The sequence below is a fragment of the Phyllobates terribilis genome, unplaced genomic scaffold (assembly GCF_046119375.1).
Source record: "Phyllobates terribilis strain yellow unplaced genomic scaffold, ASM4611937v1 Scaffold_3__8_contigs__length_932513732, whole genome shotgun sequence".
In the NCBI taxonomy this organism is placed as follows: domain Eukaryota; kingdom Metazoa; phylum Chordata; class Amphibia; order Anura; family Dendrobatidae; genus Phyllobates; species Phyllobates terribilis.
Genome location: NW_027362763.1, coordinates 745,558,951 through 745,582,090, shown reverse-complemented (window position 1 = coordinate 745,582,090; position 23,140 = coordinate 745,558,951).

Sequence of the window (23,140 nt, the reverse complement as noted above, 5' to 3'; positions counted from 1 at the left end):
CACCAGGGCCCTGGATGAGTTGGGTACAGCGCCAGAAGATGGCGCTTCTATGAACGCGCCATTTTCCGGGGTGGCTGCGGACTGCAATTTGCAGCGGGTGGGGCCCAGAAAGCTTGGGCCTCCCTGCGCTGCAGATTCCAGCCCCCAGCTGCCTAGTTGTACCTGGCTGGACACAAAAATAGGGTGAAGCCCCACGTATTTTTTTTTTTAATTATTTCATGAAATTCATGAAATAATTAAGGAAAAAAGGGCTTCCCTATATTGTTGTGTCCGGCCAGGTACAAATAGGCAGCTGGTGGTTGGGCGCAGCCCGTTCCTGCCTGCTGTACCTGGCTGGACACAAATATAGTGCGAAGCCCCACGTCAATTTTTTTTTTAATTATTTCATGAAACTAGATGGTGGCCCGATTCTAATGCATCGGGTATTCTAGAATATGTATGCGGCAGACCCGGCGCAATCAGCAGAGCGGTGTTTAAATTTGGCGCCAAAATCGCTGACTGGTCGCGGCCAGCAACCGCAACCAATCAGCAAAGCGGTGTTGAAATTTGGCGACTATATCACTGATTGGTCACGGCCGGCGGTCGCGACTAATCAGCAGAGCGGGGTTTAAATTTTGCGCCAATAATGCTGATAGGTTGTGGTCGCGACCAATCAGCAAAGCGGTGCTTAAATTTGGCGCCAATAATGGTGATTGGTCACGACCTCGACCATTCAGCAGAGCGGTGTTTAAATTTGGCGGCAACAATGTTGATTAGTCGCGGTCGGCGGTCGCGACCAATCAGCAGAGCGGGGTTTAAATTTGGCGCCAATAATGCTGATTGGTCGCAATCGCCGGCCGCGACCAATCAGCAGAGCGATGTTTAAATTTGGCGTCAAAATCGCTGATTGGTCGCGGAAGGAAACTGTGACCAATCAGCCGAGCAGGGTTTAAATTTGGCGCCAATACTACTGATTGGTCGCGGACGGCGACCGCGATCAATCAGCAGAGCGGTGTTTAAATTTGGCGCCAATAATGCTGATTAGTCGCGGCCGGCATCCGCGACCAATTAGCAGAGCGGGGTTTAAATTTGGCGCCAATCTCGCTGATTGGTCGCGGCTGGCGTCCGCGACCAATCAGCAGAGTGTTGTTTAAATTTGGCGCCAAGCTCGCTGATTTATCGTGGCCGCTATTTAAATGTGGCGTCCAAATCGGTGATTGGTCGCGGGCAGCGTCCGCGACCAATCAGCAGAGCGGTGTTTAACTTTAGCGCCAAGATCACTGATTGGTCGCGTGCGGAGAGCGTGACCAATCAGCTAATCGTATTGGTGAGGACCGGGGAGCGCCGCTGCCTGGTCGGATACTTCCGTTGCGAGAAGCCGGGAGATGAGCGACTGCTCGCAGCAGAAGTATCCCGACCCGCAGCGCCGCTCCCCGGTCCTCCCTTGACACCCTAGCCGCTGATGTCCCCACAGTATCCGCATGGTGTTACAAAGATCCGGACATTTGTGTTAAAAATCGCTGATTGGTCGCTGGCGCTGCCCGCGACCAATCACCGATTTGGGCGCCAAATTTAAATATCGGCCGCAACCAATCACCAATCTTGGCTCCACATTTAAACACCGCTGTGCTGATTGGTCACCGACGCTGGGCGCGACCAATCACCGATTTTGGCGCCACATTTAAATAGCGTCCGCGACCAATCAGTACAGCGGTGTTTAAATGTGGAGCCAAGATGGGTGATTGGTCGCGGAGGATATTTAAATTTGGCGCCCAAATTGGTGATTGGTCGCGGCTGATATTTAAATTTGGCGCCCAAATCGGTGATTGGTCGCGGGCAGCGCCAGCGACCAATCAGCGATTTTTAACACAAATGTCCGGTCCTTTGTAACACCATGCGGATACTGTGGGGACATCAGTGGCTAGGGTGTGAAGGGAGGACCGGGGAGCGGCGCTGCGGGTCGGGATACTTCTGCTGCGAGCACCCGCTCATGTCCCGGGTTCTCGCAGCGGAAGTATCCGCACAGTCAGCGCCGCTGACATCCATGCGGCTAGGGTGTGAAGGGAGGACCGGGGAGTGGCGCTGACATCCAATTGGTCGCGGCCGCTATTTAAATGTGCCGCAAAAATCGGTGATTGGTCGCCGTCTTGACCGCGACCAATCACTGATCTTGCCGCCAAAGTTAAACACTACTGTGCTGATTGGTCGCGGACGCTGCCCGCGACCAATCACATATTTGTGCGCCAAATTTAAATATCGGCCGCGACCAATCACCGATCTTGGATCCACATTTAAACAACGCTGTGCTGATTGGTCGCGGCCGATATTTAAATGTGGCGCCCAAATCGGTGATTGGTCGCGGTCTTGGCGCGCGACCAATAAGTGATCTTGCCGCCAAAGTTAAACACTACCGTGCTGATTGGTCGCGGACGCTGCCCGCGACCAATCACCGATTTGTGCGCCAAATTTAAATATCAGCCTCATGCACGTCACTGACAGCGTGGGAAAATTCTCCTGCACTCAGAGCTTCAGCGTGAGAATTCTCCCACGCTGTCAGTGACGTACATGAGGTGAGCTGAGTTCATTGGACATGACCTCACCTCATGCACGTCACTGACAGCGTGGGAAAATTCTCACGCTGAAACGCTGAGTGCAGGAGAATTCTCCCACGCTGTCAGTGACGTGCATGAGATGCGCCGAGTTCATTGGACATGAACTAGGCTCATCTTTATGCCGTCACAGCCAGACACTGAGGAGCGCAAGCAAGCCTGCGCTTCTCAGTGTCTGCGGGATGACAGGCTGGATGGCAGCGTTCTGCTGCGGTCCAGCCTGTCATCTCGATGTAGCAGAGCTGAAGCTGTCGTGGGAACCATGGAAAGGTAAGGATGATGTTGGTTTATTATTTTTCTTTTATTGCAGGAGATCGTTGGCTTCAGCTGGAATGGGCGTGATGGTAAGTAGAGTTTAATTTAGAACAATAAAGAATTGTGTGTTTATTTCAATTAAAGGAGTTTATTCTGGGTGTTTGTGTTTTTTTGTAACTTTGACTATGGGGTTAGTAATGGGGGTGTCTTATAGAAGCCTCTCCATTACTAACCTGGGCTTGATGTCAGCTGGCATCATAAGCTGACATCAACCCCAGCCCTATTACCCCACTGCCACCGCTACAGGGCAGTGGGAAGAGCGAGGCTAAGTGCCAGAATTGGCGCATCCTATGGATGCGCCATTTCTGGGGCGGCTGACGGCTGGTGTTTCTAGCCTGGGAGGGGGCCAATATTCATGGCACCCTTCCTGGGCTATTAATATCAGCCCCCAGCTGTCTGCCTAGCCTTTGCTAGCTATTAAAATAGGGGGGACCCCACGTCATTTTTTTGGGGGGGTCCCCCATTTTAATAGCTAGTAAAGGCTAGGTATTCAGCTGGGGGCTCATATTAGTAGCCTGGGAAGCTCCGTGGGTATTACCCCCTTCCCAGGCTTCAAACATCTGCCCCAGCCGTCTGCTTAACCTCCGCTAGAGACTAAAATTACGGGGAACCCCACGCCAATTTTTTTTTTAATAAATCCTTTATTTTAACACTAAATGACAAGTACAGTAATCAACACTGTCACTGTACTTCTTATATATGTGACTGACATGTTTCTATCTATCTAATCTATGTGTGATTCTCTATTCTTTCTGTTCTAAATTGTCGGGTACAGATGCTGAATTGCCGGCCGGCTTTTTTAAAGAGACAGTGCATGAAAACACTATTATTTTTTTAAATAAATCCTTTACACTAAATGACAAGTACAGTAAGCAACACTGTCACTGTACTTCATATATATGTGACTGACATGTTTCTATCTATCTAATCTATGTGTGATTCTTTATTCTTTCTTTTCTAAATTGTCGGGTACTGAATTGCCGGCCGGCTTTTTTAAAGAGACGGTGCATGAAAACACTATTATTTTTTTAAATAAATCCTTTACACTAAATGACAAGTACAGTAACCAACACTGTCACTGTACTTATTATATATGTGATTGGCATGTTTATATCTATCTATGTGTGAAGCTCTATTCTTTCTTTTATAAATTGTCGGGTACCGCTGCTGAATTGCCGGCCGGCTTTTTTAAAGAGACGGTGCACGAAAACACTATTATTTTTTTAAATAAATCCTTTACACTAAATGACAAGTACAGTAAGCAACACTGTCACTGTGCTTCTTATATGTGTGACTGACATGTTTCTATCTATCTAATCTATGTGTGATGCTCTATTCCTTCTTGTCTAAATTGTCGGGTACCGGTATATGCCGCTGCTGAATTGCCGGCCGGCTTTTTTAAAGAGAGCGTCTTCTGAGCAGTTTGTCAGCTTTTGGACACCTTTGAAGGTGTTTTCTATGTGTTTCTATGTGTTTTTGTTTGCCTTCCATTGGTTTTAACGGTGTTCGACGGTGTTCTAAGGTGTTCGACGAACAGTTCGAAGAACAGTTCCTCGAACATCCCGGTGTTCGACGAACCGAACCCGAACACTACGGGGGTGGCTCAACACTAGTCTCCACTGAACCTGGAGCCAGGGAAGGCCATGTGCAATAATGGTGTGAACCTGGTGGTGGCCCTATGCCAGGGCAACCTCACACACGTGCCTTGCATGGCTCACATCCTCAACCTGGTGGTACAGCAATTTCTCTGTCACTATCCCAGCCTGAATGTGTGGCTGCAGAAACCATGGTCGCTGTGTCCTCACTTCCGCCAGTCACATCTCGTGGGTCATCAACTTCCATTGCTATATAGATCTTTCTGTCTACTGGTTAACCGGTTGATATGCGATGTGCCGACATGGTGTAATTGAACTATGCATATGTTGCAGTGACTGTGGCAGCAGTGATGAGCCCTGGTGCAGTATGTCATTTTACATAGCCTGGGCCAACACAGTATGGACGTGGTGCAAATCACACTTGCGGAGTGGACACAGATGAAGGACCTCTGCACCCTTTTGCACATTTTAGAAATGGCTACTAAGATGGTTGGCGCTGACAATGCCATCAGCATCACTATTCCGGTCACCTACATGCCGGAGTACACTTTGAATAGTCTCCAGGTGGAGGTGGTTGTCCTAGGGGAAGAGAAGGAAGAGGAGGAAGCAGAGGAGGATGCGGAAGGATAACAATATCTCTAAGTTTCGGACTGTCATCTCACAGGCGTTTGCCATTGGAGGGTGGATTACAGTGATGAAGGGGGACTCATGGTACCAGACAAACTGTTAGTGGAGGTGCAGGAGCCAAGGAACAAATGGACAATAAGATGGAGAGGGGGCGCCAATAGCGCTGTTACTCAGACAAGTAGTGGTTTAAAGGAAAAAGGATGCTCACCTTGGTGAGTTGTGAATTGCACAACTCATATGATGGTATACTGGAGTGCTGCAGGAGACACCAAACCTCAAGGAACAAATGGAGGAAGACGAGGAGGAAAAAGTGATGGGTGCGCAACAGTTAGGAGATGAAGAGGATAATGATCCCCTCTTTGTTGTCTGTGGTTGGCGTGAGGGGATGGGGGAAGCAAGTTTGAGTGCTATCCCGCCACCAAAACATTATGGACTTTGACTTCATGGAAGAGACTGACTCATGAGCGCCATCTGCAACATGATTGTTGCCCGTATCGTTAGGATTAGAAATAGTGCTGATTACTGGGTTGCCACTCTGTTCGATCCACAGTACAAGAGTAAATTTTGCCAGATGCTTCCCTCCCCCTGAAGAAGGGAGGCGCCCATGTTGGAGTATCAAAACATGCTTGAAGACAATCTTGAGAGTGGTTTTCCCCAAGACAGCAGTGAGGCACACAGTGTGTGTAAGAGGGAAGACTGGGGTGTAAGTGCTTTCAGAGCAAGGGATCCGGAACTGCCGGGGCTGTACCTCTTGTTGCAGGGGGGAGACAGACTGCGAGCACAGGAGTCATGTGACTGGGAAGTTGGGGGTGTGTCCAGAGACAGAGCTGGGAAGTCAGGTGATCGGGGGACTCCTGGTGTGACTAGAGAGAAGAAGAGACGAGGACTTTTTGCGTGGGAAAGTGGAGCTGAGTCCTGCGCAGGAGAACAGTGTGAGAGGGTCCAGGCTCCTGGCTCGAGTACTGGGAGCAGGAGTCGGGTGCAGTGGACCGGAGGAGTCAAGCCCGACTATAGAGATAAGGGACGCAGGGTCCGGGGATCCGAGGCACGTGAGGTGCCGTGTTATGGACTAGGGGCTCAGCGGGTAAAACCGGAGACCGCCCGCTGCTGCCAGAAGACGGAGCATTATTTGGGTGGGGAAGCCTGAAGAAATCATCACCTGCATCTGCTGGTGACTGCCTTGTGAGGAGCCAGAGTCAGCTAAGTGTACAAACTGACGTTTGCAACTGGTTCGGCGCTGCTACATCTTGTCAGACTGTGAACTGTCAGTTATAGACTTTCACCTGCTAATTCCCTTGTTTCCCCCCCATATTTTCCTTGTTGCTCCCTGCGTGGAGATTGACCTTGTTCTTATAAACCTCCCCTGTTTATAAACCCCGTATTGGCTGATCTGTGCTTCTGTGTCACTGCATCTAAAGTACCCGTGTTACATGTGTATCACAGTTATAGACTTCCAACCCTGGGAACGTCGAGTCGTCAATGCAAAAACATTAGCAGCAGCAGTGTAAATGGCAGAAGCAATTTCTGTGAGTCGTTTCACACATTTTTTATACCAGTCCGTGCACCAGCAGAGTGTAGTGTAGACTGCCTAACAAGATGAACAAATCAAGGATCTCCAATAACTTTTGCACCCCAGTCGCAGACTGGACATATTAGGCGATGGCACAGTTTTTAGTGTGCTGAATTGATCTTCCATTATTGCAGTCTGTGACACCTTTGCCGTGGCTTTTTTGCCTGCTGTTGCTACTGCTGCTGATGTTATTAACAATTTTTTGAAATGTGGAAACTCCAAGTTGGGTCTCCATCTGGTGGGTTGCCTGTAATTGAAGGGGTGTCAGAGCCCTATTATACTATTTCTACTCTGGGGATTGATAAAGTTTGTAAAGTGCTGTGGAATTAATGGCGCTATATAAGTGAGTAAAATAAATAAATAAATAAAAATGAATGCCACTTTAGTGGTATCTGCCCATAATTCTTGGAAATGTTTGGTCTCCAAGTTGGGTCTCCTTCATGTGTGTTGCCTGAATTTGGCAGAGCTCTCAGAGCACCAGGCCTACCTGTGTCACTCATACATCTTTTACTGATCAAAGTTTAAGCTATAAATGCTCCTCCAAGCGCTGTCCAGCGCTGAAATGTGGCCTGGTTTCAGGACCACGCTATTAGCACAACCAATTTAGATTCTGAAATTTGGACTCCTGGATGGAGCACAATATTTGCACAAAATATTTATATGCTGAAATGTGGCCTGGTTTCTGGAGCACGGTAGTACCAGAAAAAATTTGATTTTCTAATGTGGAGCCCTGGATAGAGCAGAATCTCAGCGTAAAAAAATTACAAGCTCAGATGTGGCCTGGTTTATGTAGCACTGTAGTAGCAGCATGTTACACTCACGCCCAGACTGACTGGAGTGAGCGTGATTAGTGATCCCACTGTACCATGAACCGAGGAGTGCCAGGAGGGGCATAACTAAGTATCAACCCAATCCAACCAAGGTCGCATGGCGGCTCAGTCGACCGTGAACCAAGGAGGAACCGAGCAGAGGGACCAGGTGCTACTCCAGGTCAGACCCCGGTCACAGCTGTTGACCCACACCGGGGAATGCAGGAACAGGCAGGTTAAACTGGCATGTAGACAGGTGGGTACTGGCAAACATGGCTGGTATGCAGACAGGTGGATATTGACAGGCACAGCTTGTATGCAGACAGGTGGGCACTGGCAGGCACGGCTGGCGTGCAGACAGGTGGGCACAGGCAGGCACGGCTGACATGCAGAGAGGCGGGTACTGGCAGGTAGAAACACAGGCAGGATAGGAACCTGTACAGACTGGGACACAGGAGCGGAGCTGCAGGTGCGGTAGACGAGCAGAGCAGAGCAAAACCCGCAGATGCGGTAGACAAGCTGAGCAGAGCAAAATCCGCAGATGCGGTAGACAAGCTGAGCAGAGCAAAACCCGCAGATGCGGTAGACAAGCTGAGCAGAGCAAAACCCACAGATGCGGTAGACAAGCTGAGCAGAGCAAAACCCGCAGATGCGGTAGACAAGCTGAGTAGAGCAAAACCTGCAGATGCGGTAGACAAGCTGAGCAGAGCAAAATCCGCAGATGCGGTAGACAAGCTGAGCAGAGCAAAACCCGCAGATGCTGTAGACAAGCTGAGCAGAGCAAAACCCGCAGATGTGGTAGACAAGCTGAGCAGAGCAAAACCCGCAGATGCGGTAGAAAAAGCAGAGCAGAGCAAAACCGCAGGTGCGGCAAACAAGCGAAGCAGAGCGGAACTGCCGGAGCGGTGAACAAGCAGAGCAGAAGGTGAAAGCAGACAGGACAGGGTTCTGTTCACATGGAACAGACTGGAAAATACAGGAAGATTGTTAAAACACAGGAGGTAAATGCGGAGGCGGGGAAAGGGGACAAGCAGAACCAGATACACACAAGGTACTTACAATGAAGTAGCGAGTGGACACAAAACTCACAAACAGAAGTACAGAGACAACGAGTTGGAGTTAGGTGCAAGTTCAGACACTGCAGGCAAGGGAAGGTACGGACATAGAGAGAAACAAGTAATGGGCTAGGACACTGTTCAGGCAGGAACTGAACCAGGAATAAGATACAGGAATGAGCCTGGGAACTCAGCCCCCAGATGGGGAGGAAACAGACTAGAAGTCAGAGATACAGGTAGTGGCCCTGGGTACTCGGCCCCCAGGGTGGCGCAAACAGAGTCAGGACAGGACCTGGCAACAAACAGTTGCACAGAACACAGACTGTAAGAAAGTGTTGCTCAGGCCCCTCCCACTGGGTGGAGGGGGTTTAAGTATCCAGTGACTCACAGCAATAGGCTGGGGACACATTAGGACTGTACACACAGTAGCTATAAGAAACAAGCAGAAAGCCGCGCCGATGCCCTAAGCAATCAGACAAGAGACATGGACAGAGCAGGTACTGGAGCAAAGAGTGAAGCATGGACTGACAGGTAAGAATGCAGTCTTGCATAGTGGGAGGTGGTGCACTATGCAAGCACGCCTCCAGGGATGTTACACAGCAAAAATTTAGATTTTAGAATGTCAACCACTGGATGGAGAAGAATTTCAGCATTAAAGAATTAAAAGCTCAAATATGACATGGTTTCTAGAGCACGATAGTAACAGAACAAATTAAGGTTTTATAATGTGAACCGCTGGATGGAGCAGAATATCAGCACCAAAGAATTAAAAGCTCAAATGTGGACTACTTTCTGTAGCACAGTAGTAATAGAACAAATTTAGAATAAAAAGCTAAAATGTGGCCTGCTTTATGTAGCATGGTAGTACGGCAACAAAGTTAGATTTTATTATGTGAACCCCTGTATGGAGAACAATAGCAGCACCAAAAAAATCCAAGCTGAGATGTGGCCTAGTTTGTGTAGCACGGTAGTAGCAGCAAATATTGAGATTTAGTAATGTGAACCCCTGGATGGAGCAACATATCAGAACCAAATAATTAAAAGCTCAAATATGGAGTAGTTTCTGTAGCACGGTAGTAGCAGCAAAAATTTAGATTTTCTATTGTGAACTCATGGATGGAGCAGAATATCAGCACCAAAAAATTAAAAGCTCAAATATGGCATGTTTTCTGCAGCACGGTAGTAACAGAACAAATTAAGGTTTTATAATGTGAACCCCTGGATGGAGAACAATATCAACACCAAAGAATTAAAAGCTGAAATGTGGCCTGCTTTATGTAGCACAGTAGTAAGACAACAAAGTTAGATTTTATTACGTGAACCCCTGTATGGAGAACAATATCAGCACCAAAAAATTACAAGCTGACATGATGCATGCTGTATCACATTATTAACAGAAAAAAATCATTTTTTTTACTGTGGACGAGCTCTGGATACAGCTGAATTTCACCACAAAAAAATACAAGCTGAGATGTGGCCTGCTGTGTCACGTTAGTAACAGAAAAAATAGATTTTTTTTTTACTGTGGATGAGGCCTGTATGCAGCAGAATATATGCTGAGATGTGGCCTGCTGTATGTAGCACGGTATTAAAAGAGAAAAAATTAGCGTTTCAAAGGCATGCAGCACAATATCATCACCAAAGGGAATTATTCCCATGGATGAGAACTAAAAATTTACACAAAAACTTTTTGACTTCCAGTGAGCATTTTTGGGGCCATAATCTGGAAGCGTAAAGAACATAATTTCACCATAAACCGACCACAGCCAGATGTTCCTCATAAGATTTCAGACAGAGGAGTGAAAATAATTATCAGAAGAGTTATGCAAGAGCCAAGGACCACCTGTGGAGAGTTACATAAAGATCAGGAATGAGCAGGTATAATTGTTTCAAAGTAAACTATAAGTAATGCACTCAACCTCCATGACCTGTATGCACGCTCACCACGCAAGACAACATTGCTGAACAAAAAGCGTGTTCAAGCGCGTTTAAAGTTTGTTCAACAACATTTAGACAAGTTTGTGAAATACTGGGAGAATATATTCTGGTCAGAGGAGACCAAAATTGAACTCTTTGGATGCCATAATACACGCCATGTTTGGAGGCCAAAGGGCATTGCATATCAACACAAAAACACCATACCAACAGTGAAGTTTGGAGGAGGTTAACATCATGGTGTGGGGCTGATTTTTTAGCATACAGCACTGGCAAACTTCATTTTATTGAAGGAAGCATGAATGACAAAAGTTCATAGAGAAGCCCACAGAACTTTCAGGATTTGAAGAGTGTCTGTGTGGAAGAATGGGCCAAATCACACCTGAGCAATGCATGGGACTAGGTTCCCCTTACAGGAGGCATCTTGAAGCGGTGATCACCAACAAAGGCTTTTGTATGAAGTATTAAATAAATTTCAGTAAGCGTGTTCAATACTTTTTCCCTGTGTCATTTCTCATTATTACACATAACTTAATTTATGGACATTTAGGTTTTGATTTCTTTGCCTGTATGGATTGGATGGGTTGTTTCTGACATCTAATTTCATATCAATAGCACCTTTACAAATATATTTACTTAGAAAATTGGTGACGTGTTCAAAAATTATTTCACCCGCTATGTGTATGTATGTGTATGTATGTGCAGTATGTGTGTATATATAAATATATATATATATATATATATATATATATATATACTTTGTTTTTGTTTGGTAGTAATGCATGCTGAAAAAGTATCATTCATTGCTTCATTGTCAACTGATTGCAGATTGGGGTGGTGACAATGGTGCGGCGTCATCCAAAAAAAACCATCAGTATGTTTATGACTTGTACTCGCTTGCATCCAGCGCCATGTCTCCATGTAGCAGCCAAAACTCATTGGAGCATGAGAGTCATTTCCTAAAGAATTCAAGGAAAACGTGATACCCAAAGCTTTTATGTATGAAGTTCACAACATCATATGTATTTACTAAAAAATGCATTTCAAATAGTCATGAATGCATTAGAGAATCATATTGTCGAAGCTTGGAGGATGTATTTGCCAACCGCTCTGTGATTAATCATCATTGGTATGTATGAATACGGTGAAAGAAGATCCGTTCCCATAAATCTCTCTTTACTATGGAAGGCTGTCTTAATCAGAATTTATTTTGGGTGTTGGAACAATTTATGAAAAAATATAATGATATGAAAATATGGTAATAAAAAACCACTCTGCTTGTCACTGCAAAGTCATTTTGTTAATATATTCCAGAACAAGCGTCATGTGTTTATGTAACCAAAAACATCTATAAAAAATGTCACTAAGAGAGAACACATAATTTTATGCTTTATGTATGTAAATAAGCTAAGTTTAAAACAAGTATTATTCAATGTAATGGTCCCTAAAACACTAGCTTGTGTCCATTGGTAAGAAATAAAAAGATTTGTGTAAATACAAAAAGACACTATGGCATTGCCAGCAAATCACAATGTAAATATTGTATTTAAAGGTTTTTTCCCGGACTAAAACATAGATGGACCACAGGAGCTTCAGTGTTTATGCATACAGAGCTTTATGTCCATATATACTGCTGTTCTGGTACCAGAGTTTTTCATCCCTTAATTTTGCATTATCATAAGGGTAATAGGAGAAATTGCACCATGAAATTTGTTGTGCAATTTCTCCTGAACACGCCGATACCCCATATGTGGAGGCAAACCACTGTTTGGGCGCACGGCAGGGTTTAGAAGGGAAGGAGCGCCACTTGACTTTTTGAATGTAAAATTTGTTTGAATAATTAGTGGACGCCATGTCTCATTTGGGGAGCCCCTGATGTGCCTAAACAGTGGAAACCCCCCCAAGTGACACCATTTTGGAAACTAGACCTCTTAGGGAACTTATCCAAGTGCTTCACAGAAGTTTATAATATTGAGCCGTAAAAATAAAATTTTCACATTTTTCCCACAAAAAATGTTCTTCATCCCCTAATTTTGCATTATCATAAGGATAACAGGAGAAATTGTACCATGAAATTTGTTGTGCAATTTCTCCTGAGTACGCCGATACCCCATATGTGGGGGAAAACCACTGCTTTGGTGTACGGCAGGGTTTGGAAGAGAAAGGAGCGCTATGTTTGCTGGGATAGGTTGCAGACACCATGTCACATTTGAAGAGTCGCTGACATGCTGAAACAGCAGAAACCCCCACAAGTGACCCCATTTTGTAAACTACACCTCTCAAGGAATTCATCTAGGGAAGTAGTGAGTATTTTTTAATTTATACCATTGGGCAGTGAAGAAAACATAATTATATTTTTACCACAAAAAATGTTTTACCCTCAGATTTTACATTTTCACACAGGGCAATGGGTAAAAATGGTGCCGAAATGTGTCACACAATTTCTTCTAAAAGTGGCAATACCCCATGTGTGGCTGTATCATACCACTTAGCCATACGACGAGATCCGGGAGGGACGGAGCGCTATTTGACAATTGGAGAACAAATTACTCTGGACTCCGTCTGGCCTCTGTTTAGCGTTGTCCTTTTTTTCAGAAGTGCACAAAACTGTGGCCGACCGCACTTTTATGCACGCCTAAAAAAACTGACACCGTGGGATCACAGGCCAGACGGCATCCACAGTGGCCTATATCTACCTCATTACTGTGAATCTTCCGTCATGGGTTCCGTATGAATCACGTATTTCAGAGATTTACACGCAAACTCTGGTGTAAGTGCTCAGCGCAGAGCGCAGGATAAATGTGAGCAGAGCCTTACTCCGATCTTTGGGAGACATAATAAACAAATCAGTAGCAGGTGAAGAATTGGTTTTATTTATTTTTTACGCTGTTCCTCGTGCGGTATAAGTGATGAGATTACTTTATTCTTCGGGTCGGTGCGATTACAGAGATACCAGATTTATATCGGGTTTTTATGATTGACAGCTGTCACACACTAAAAGACGCTTTTTTTGCAAAATCTAGTTTTTGCATCGCCATATTTTGAGAGCTATAATTTTTCAATATTTCGGCCGACAGAGTCATGTGATGGCTTGTTTTTTGCGGGACGAGTTTTTTGATCGCTTTCTATTCCGTTTTTTGGGAGGTAAAATGAACAAAAACCAACAATTCAGGAATTGTTTTTTGAGGGGTTTTTTTATGCCGTTCTGCTTGTGGTAAAAGTGATAAGGCAGCATTATTCTTCGGGTCAGTACGTTTACAGCGATACTACACTTATTGTTTATTTTTTTTATGCTTTGGCGCTTTTACACAATAAAACAATTTTATAGAAAAAACATTTTTTTTGCATCGCTTTATTCTGAGAGCTATACCTTTTTTATTTTTCGGCTGATGGAGCTGTATGGTGGCGTTTTTTTTGCGGAACAAGATGACGTTTTCAGCGGTACCATTTTTATTTCCATTTTGCTTTTTGATCGCATTTTTTTCCACTTTTTGTTTTGCGATATGATGAAAAAGCATAGTTTTTTGCTCCGTTTTTTATTTATTTTTATTACGGTGTGCACAGAAGGAGTCAATTAGTGTTACAGTTTTATAGATCAGGTTGTTTCGGACGCGGCGGTACCAAATATGTGTACTTTTTTGTTTTTGCATAAATATACGGATTTATTGGTTTAATATTTTATTTATTTATTTTTATTTATTTTGTGATTTTTTTTTAACAGTTTGAAAACATTTTTTAGACTTTTTTTTACATTTTTACTTAGTCCTGTATGGGACATTAATTTTTATTTTTCTAATCACTGTTCTCATGCAATGCAATAGACATATATTGCATTGCATGAGAGCTTTGCTGACAGTTTCACACTGTCTGTCTCCTGCTAGACTTCAGCTGCAGGCTGAGCCTAGCAGGACACCATACATGGCAGATCCGGAGGCGGTTATGTGACCTCCGGCTGCCATAACAACGGCAGGTCCTTTAAGACATCAGGGGGCTGTCGGAGAGGTAGGTGGATGACCCCCTCTCCTCTCACTATCTTCTAAATGCCGCAATCACTATAGATCGTGGCATATAGAAGATAGCAAAGGGTTAACATCATTGGGACCTGATCCAATCAGGTCCTGATGATGTCCCCTGTCAGAGCTGTTGCTCTGCACCGCACCCGCAGCGCTTGCAGGACCCTGGGGTTCCTGGGGGATGCGGGACCACCGACCGTTCATAAACGTCGGCGCTGCATAGAGCCCAGGCAACGCCGACGTTTATGTACAGTGGGCGGTCTGGAAGCGGTTAAAGAATAAAAGTGATAAAAAGTGCATTAAGTTCACAAGGAATAAATGTGGCCACTTGTGGCGCACTCTCATTCAATCCACAATGTTTTTTTAAATTACTTTCTCATTATATGCTAGACTGTATTAATTTCATGTTTCTTTTCTTTTATTTGGTAACCATGTAAATGTGGCCAAACATACAGTATGATCCGCAATATCTATAGCTGCCAGGGAAAATAGACCACAGTGATCAGTAACTGCCTAGAAATCAGTTGTGGGCTTTATATTCACAAACATACCAACTCTGTGGCTGACCACAAATGTCACCTATTCAAGGGCTACAATGGCTGTAAAGTCCCAAGAAAAATCTAGAAACACAGACTACATTTGTAGATCAGCTAACAGCGCGTCCGTTTTCAGATGGGATTTTTATATTTTATTCTTGACTTGTGTTTCTGGAGTTTAGAAGATTAAGAAACGTTTCAACTGCGGGAATGAAAGAAACTATTACCTGACCTTAAAAATGGGATAACACAGTCTCTAAACAAACCAGAAGTCCACTCGTGACGTCTGCATCGGACTGGATTGATGAAGTGCTATTGATATTTGGATTAAACCATGCCTCATGATCAGGTGCTCAAACACAGCATAAAAGAAGAATATATGCTTTAATCCTGCCACCTAATTTTGTGCGGCAAGTGAAAATAGAGGCAGAAAAACAAATCTCATCAGTGTCTTTGGTTTTACTTATTGACATTGCCATTTAATTAATTTACCAAGAACAGTACCAGCATTTAAAACAAGACAAGGAAATCTATAACAGACAAAGTGTTCAACACTGCAAAATCGCTGATTTTTTTTTTACTCATTCTAGAAACACTCAATAAGTTATGATTCTAAATAGTGGGACGAATGAAGCAGTAAAACATTATACAAAAATGAGATATTGATTTCTCTGCTGGTCAGAAATCAAAGTAAACAAAAGATAAAAATTGGGTAAGCAGAATAAAGGATTGTATGATGATTGCACGGATTTTCACAATGAAGGATTGGCATCAATGAACCATCACATCTTAATCAACTCAATGACTCTCTCACAACTGGTGCCGCAAATTCTGTATGTGATAAGAGCGTAATGGAAATTGGTGGCAGTTGTAAATATCATTCTATTTTGTATACATGCTACTTCTAACTAGTTATGCTACTAGGTATTATGTCTATCATCTGCTTTTGCTTACTTAACCATAGAACGCATGACCATAAAAATCTACACTTTCACATACCTGGTGCCTTTTAGGCCTGTGTGCAAATAATAAATAAATGACCAGCTGGAAATGACAAACAACTATATACCTGAGGAATACCTAGAGTTTCAAAATTCTAACTAAAGAAATCTTGCAGAAAATAGAAAACAATTAACAGGGCGGGCCTGCGAGACCCCAGGTATGCGTTCTAGGGTTAATGACCTGTCAGTACTGATGAGCAAGCATGCTCGCCACTATTCGATACTTGCCCGAGCATCTCATAGCTTGAGATGCTCGGTGCTCGGCGAGTATTTTTGAAATGCTCGGGCGGGAGCTCGAGTCCCCTCCCTGCATGTTTGGTGCTGTTTAGACATGCCTGACAGTCACTGTAATGCCAAAGCCATGTTGGTTGTAGCATTACAGTGATTGGCTGGCCGCATGGCATCATCGGGTCTATATAAGACCCGGGATCCTATGCTCGTCACAGTCTACCCGTCAGACAGGCAGAGTAGGGAGAGGTGCTGCTGAGTGAGGGAGAGAATTGGCGTTTATTCTAGTGAGGTATTCCACACTATTAGAAATCTAAACTAACAGTCCTTCGAAGGACTAATTCTGATGCATATTAATCCTGGTGAGAGCAGTAGTTAAGCAGGCAGAGTTTGAGGAGAGAGTATAAAACAGAATAGGGTCCATTGCTCGTTCTTTATGCTGCTATTACTCATATCCATAGCCCTAGATATCAGGGTTAATAAACTTTTTGCTCTTAATCCTGATTATGTTGTTGAAAAGCAATATAATGCACAATTTTTACTGCTCCATTTGATTGCTAGCAACATACAGCCAAATTTGGTTGATTTTAATAGCATTGCTGTATTGTGGAAGCAGAGAAACTTGCCCATTGTCTCAGGTGGTCAAATATTACTGCGGTAATAATACTGACATTTTTGGGAACGTGACAAATATTATACTCCATTTAAAGTGTGCCAGTTCTGTGTTCAAACCAATTCACACTTGGTTACTGACCAATACCATATGCCTAAATACTAAATACTGCCTAAAACCGTGGTGATCAGACATGATCCTATATTACTGAGGTAATAATTAGTGATGAGCGAATATGTTGAAAAAATGACAGCAAATTTCAAATTCGGCATGAATATGGCATATTAGGATTCATGATCGGAAACCTGAGCATTTTTTCTTAAAATCGGCTAAAATCAGTAAAATTTGGTAAAAGTGCAGGAAATTATTGCGTTGCAACTAAAGTATTTTTATCACTTTGGCTAGGATAGTGGTGGTGTATGATGAGCGCGGGGGATGTGTTTCATGAGGGAGGGGATGGGGAGAGCTCAGAGCAGAGGCGTGCTTGTAATCTTTTTTTTTCCCCCTAACTTTATGTGTGCAAATCGCGGCTAGCCAATCAGGGTGCAGGAAGCATCCACAATGTCCAGACACAAGGGCTTGTGCCATTGGCTGCTAAAATCACATGTTCCTCTCTATATAAAGAGCGGACATGTTGTTTTAGCTCCATTTTGTGATTATAACTAGTGAAGAGGGAGCATACTCGCAAGTACTCGGTACTCGCCCGAGCATCTCAGTACTCAAGATGCTCAGAGCGGATGCTCGGGTCCCCTCCCTGCATGTTTGGCGCTCTTTAGAGTGCCAATCAACATGCAGGGATTGCCTACCACTCACTGTAATGCCGCAGCCATGTTGGTTGGGGCATTACTGTGAATGGCTGGCCGCACAGCGTCATCAGATCTATATCAGATCTCGTGCCTCTGTGCTCGTCAGTCTACTCCGCAATCAGGCAGTGTAGGGAGAGGTGCTGTTGACCTAGGGAGAGATTTGGTTGTGTATTAGGTAGTGAAGGGAGAAAACAAGTACATTACACATATCCATCTCAACAAACAGTACTTCTGAGGACTAATCCTTCAGCAGAGATATCAGGCAGGCAGTGTATATAGGCAGGCAGATATATAGCAGACTGCAGTTCACATAGCACAAGAGGCTCCATTCCAGTTTTGTCTGCTGCTGCTGTTAGATATTTCTAGACAAAGGCCCAGGTCTCAGGGGCCAGGAATATTTTTTTTGGATCTTAATCCTCATTATTTGCTTAAAAAGCAATCCAGAGAACACCATTTTTTCTGTGCCATTTGCTTGTTGGCACTGCAGAATACAGCCAGGTCCTTTCCATATTACAGCGCTAAAAATGCAGCTATTTAAAACTGTGGTTTGTTCGTCACACGGATTACATATAATTGCGCTGAAAATACTGCCATTTTTGGCCTCCATTCTAATATTTTTTCAGTGTGTCAGCAAAGTTTTTGACACCGGTTTGCTGTTCAAAATAGTCACCTACAGGCCAGGTATTTAAAACTGTGGTTTGTCCATCACACAGATCTCACATACATTTTCTGAAAGTTCTGCCATTTCTGGCCTCCATTCTAATTTTTTTCAGTGTGTCAGCAAAGTTTTTGACACCGGTTTGCTGTTCAAAATAGTTACCTACAGGCCAGGTATTTAAAACTGTGGTTTATCTGTCACACGGATCACATATACGTTTTCTGAAAATTCTGCCATTTCTGGCCTCCATTTTAATTTTTTTTCAGTGTGTCAGCAAAGTTTTTGACACCGGTTTGTTGTTCAAAATAGTTACCTACAGGCCAGGTATTTAAAACTGTAGTTTCTCCGTCACACAGATTAGATATAACTTCGCTCCAAATTCAGCCATTTGTAGTGAGCGTGGAAGATATTGTCCTCCATTTAAAATGGGCAAGGTGCGTGGCAAGGGACGGGGAACAGGACGTGATAGCGATGGTGCATGCAGAGGCAGAGGCCGTGGGCAAGCTGAAATTGTACCAGAACAAACACCCACATCTTCTCGCCTGACCTTCCTGTCCCAATTCCTAGGGGACTGCAGCACACCAATATTGAACCCAGAGCAGTGTCAAAAGGTTGTTGGTTGGATAGCGGATAATGATTCCAGTCACTTTGCCACCACCACCACCACCACCCTGTCTTCCACACGGTCAAGTCTCAGTAGCCGTGAGTCTGTATTGCATATTCCTCACCCTGATCCTCCTTCCTCCCACCATGCCGAGTGCCCGGAGATAACTGATCCCACACTTGGACACTCCGAAGAGCTGTTCACTTTTCCATTTATAGATTCGGGCCTCTAGCCCGGTCCACTTGAAGCAGGGCAAGAGGAGATCGCATGTAGTGATGCCCAAATATTTGAGCAGCCACGGTCACATGAAGGCGACGGTGGGAAAGTGTCACAAGAGGTGGACGATGATGAGACACAATTGCCAGAAAGTCAGGAGGAGGACTAGGGTGTGGATGTGGAAGACGAGGTGGTGGATGATATAGTAACTGACCCAACATGGCAGGAGGATATGCAGAGCGAGGACAGCAGCACACAGGGAGAGGGAGTCAGAGCACCCCAACAGGCAGGAAGAAGCAGTGTGGTGGCTGCAGACAGAAGGCAGGCAACCATTCCCTGTAACACCAACACAAAGGAAGCTGCCAGTTCAACTGTTAGGTCTTCCCTAGTCTGGTTGTTTTTTAAAGACTCTGCCAATAACCCCAAAAAGCCCATTTGCACCACCTGCTAGGCCAGCATCAGCAAGGGTGGCAAAACGACCAGCCTGACCACCACCAGCATGATCAGGCACATGGCAGCAAAGCACCTAACTTTGTGGGCCAAACCCCAGGGTCCAGGAACAGTGTCTGCGGGTGGTACCACTGCTTCTTCCGCTGTTGTGCATGCAAGCCAATCCCCTGTCCATGGTGCATGCGAAGATGCCTCCTGCCCTGCACCTGTCGTTTCACACTCTCAAGTAGCAGCATCAGGAAACATGTTCACATCCTTGTCCCAGCACAGCGTTCAGTTGTCCATACCCCAGTCATTGGAATGCAAGTCAACGCCCCACAGGCCACAGTACTAAATTCCCACATTTCACGACTGCTTGAGCTAGAAATATTGCCTTTTAGGCTCATGGAGACAGAAGCATTCCACAACCTGATGGCAGTACTCAGTCCACAGCCGTAACTATTTCTCCCTGTGTCCCGTCCCCGCATTACACAAGCACGTGTCCCAAAACATTAGCCGTGCCCTCAACAACGCAGTTACCGGGAAAGTCCACCTAACCACAGACATGTGAACAAGTGCATGTGGGCAGGGACGATAAATCTCGCTGACGGCACACTGGGTTAACATAGTGGAAGCCAGGACCCAGTCGGACCTTGGGACAGAACACGTCCTCCCGACGCCAAGGATTGCGGGCACATTGGTCAATCAGGGTTACCCCCAAAGTCTACAGCTCCTGCACCTCATCCTCCTCAGCCTTCTCATCCTCCTCAGCCTTCTCCTCCTCTTCAGCCTCCATCTCTGAAATGACCACATCAGTCACAAGCTGTCTTTCCCATGACCCTCGCGTTCTCAAAATTTTGGGTGACAGTCATTACTGGTTGGTGACACTTCTAGACCCATGCTACAAGGAGAACTTTATATCTCTTATTCCTGAGGCGGGCAGGTCTACAAAAATGGGGCAGTACCAGAAGGCCCTTGTTGCGGAACTGTTAAAAAAATTCCCATCTGAAAATGCTGGCTGCAGAGGTCACAGTTCGTTGGACAACCAAGGAGTACAGGCGAGAGAGACACAACTTCAATCCAGCAGAGGCAGTGGAACACTGTCAAAGTTCTGGGAGAATTTTCTCAGCCCCTCCCATCGCACAGGCCCTGAGGCAAGGGGTACTCTCACAAGGAGTGCAAAATTTGGGAAGATGCTGAGGGAGTACCTTGCCGACCATACCAACGTCCTCCGTGATTCCTCTGTTCTTATAATTATTGGGTATCCAAGCTGGATATGAGGAATGAACTGGCTCTCTACGCCTTGGAGGTCCTGGCCTGCCCTGCCGCTAGCGTTTTATCAGAGGGGGTTTTTAGTCCCGGTGGTGGAATTATAACTGATAAGCGCATCTGCCTGTCAACTGAAAATGCTGACAGGCTGACTCTTATAAATATAAACAAGGGCTGGATTGGGCCAGACTTCTCAACACCACCGAATGATAGCAGTGTAACATAAACTCAAATCCAGTGTCTTTTTTTGGGAGGTGTATACACATGGGTATACGCTTCCTGATTTTGGCTATTTGCTCTTTTCCTCCTCCTTCTCCTCATCCTCATCCTCCACCACCATATTACCAGGGTGACCGTGGTCCGTGATGCAAAAGTCACAGAATTTTTTTAAAGGGTGTTTATGATGCCCATAAAAAAAAATGTATACAGTATGTTCATGTATACCCCCCAGGGGTAAATGTTTGTCAGCCCATACACTTAGTGCATGGGCATTACAAGTATAGGAGACCCGCTCCTTTCTAATGGGAACATTTTTTATGAGGCCCTCCTCCACGTCTCTTTCAAGGGGCATTGGAGTGCCTCACAATTTTTGGCAGCCCTTGCATTCACTGCATAGGCCAACACTATGGGAGACCCACTTCCTAATAATGGGAACATTGTTTTCAGGAGACCCTCTGACCTCCACGACTCTTCCAAGGGGCATTGGAGTGCCTTCAAATTTTTGGCAACCCTTGCATTCACTGCATAGTCAAACACAATGGGAGACCCACTTCCTAATAAAGGGAACATTGTTTTCAGGAGGCCCTCTGACCTCCACGTCTCTTCCAAGGGGCATTGGAGAGCCTCTAAATTTTTGGCAACCCTTGCATTCACTGCATAGGCAAACACAATGGGAGACCCACTTACAAATAATGAGAACATTATTTTCAGGAGGCCCTCCTCTAAGTCTCTTCAAAGGGGCATTGGGGTGCGTCCAAATTTTGGGCAGCCCTGCCACTCACTGCATACATAATAATAGTATAGGAGACCCACTCTTTAGTAATGGGAACAATAAAACATAGCCAGCTTATCGCTCTCTAATAATAGTAAAGGCCGCCTGATGGCCCTATAAAAATAGGCTTTATGACTTTTAGAGTCCCTCCTTCATAAATGAATGTGTCTGATGATATCTCACACACCACATGGCCAGATAAGGTTGTAAAATGTTAAAATGACATTTCCTGGTCAATGCATTTGTCTTGGTTGAAAGCAATGCAAAAGTGCAAAAACGCTAAGTGTGAACATAGCCCAAGGTGTGGAGGAGTATTTTTGGTTTTGGTTATTTATTTTTTCTTTATATACAAGTCAATACCCTGGAAAGGATGTTCCATAACATATTTCCCAGGAAAATCCATTTTGGTTTTGTTTTTGTATGTTTTATTGTGAGTCTGTAAAAGTGGCGTAATACCTCTGATAACGTTGTTGACAGAAGTGACCTGGGAGTCAGAAATGCTTCCAGGGGTCTTGCCCATGCTGTTCCCATGTCATTTGAGCACTGTTTCCATCGATTTGGACAATTTTTAGGCCCTCTGCAGACTGCCGAGGGAGCCGCCTGAAAAATGCTCAAGTTTCCCATAGACTTACATAGGGCTCGTTGCTCAGGTCGAGCACCCGAGTATTCCAATGTGCTCGACCCGAGCATCGAGCACCCGAGCATTATAGTGCTCGCACATCACTAATTATAACAGGTCACAGAGGCTGCTGCTGACGTTGCTCTTCGATTCATTAGAGATTTTAGTTAGTTAGCTAGGCGGTTGCTTCTAAGTCAGACAGTTTAGGTAGCTAGTGTCCTGTGTGGATGCGAAATCGACCTTCCATCAGATTTTTTTTCTTGTGCTAATACTGAGGTCGACACAAAGACAACAGGGCACATGTCATAGAAGTCTGTTGTGCACTGCTTCTATTGTGCTCCATGCATGAGTACACAATTACAAATTTTTTTTTTCAGTTGCTAACGTGATACAGCAAGCCATAGTAGCCCATCTTTTGTGGTTGTGATGGAGTGATATGGTATGTGGATATCATGTTGTGTATATTTATATTTTGGCTGGATGCGTTTGTTATAGGGACTCCTGAATGGAAGCATGGCGGAGGCTTACCGAACCATTGACTCACAGCGGAATCGGGATTATAACATTGTAAAGCGGACTCTTCTTGATTACCATGCTATCACCCCAGACTCATATAGGGCTCGGATCTGAGACCTCCCATGCACCACGGGGGGGATCGTTTAG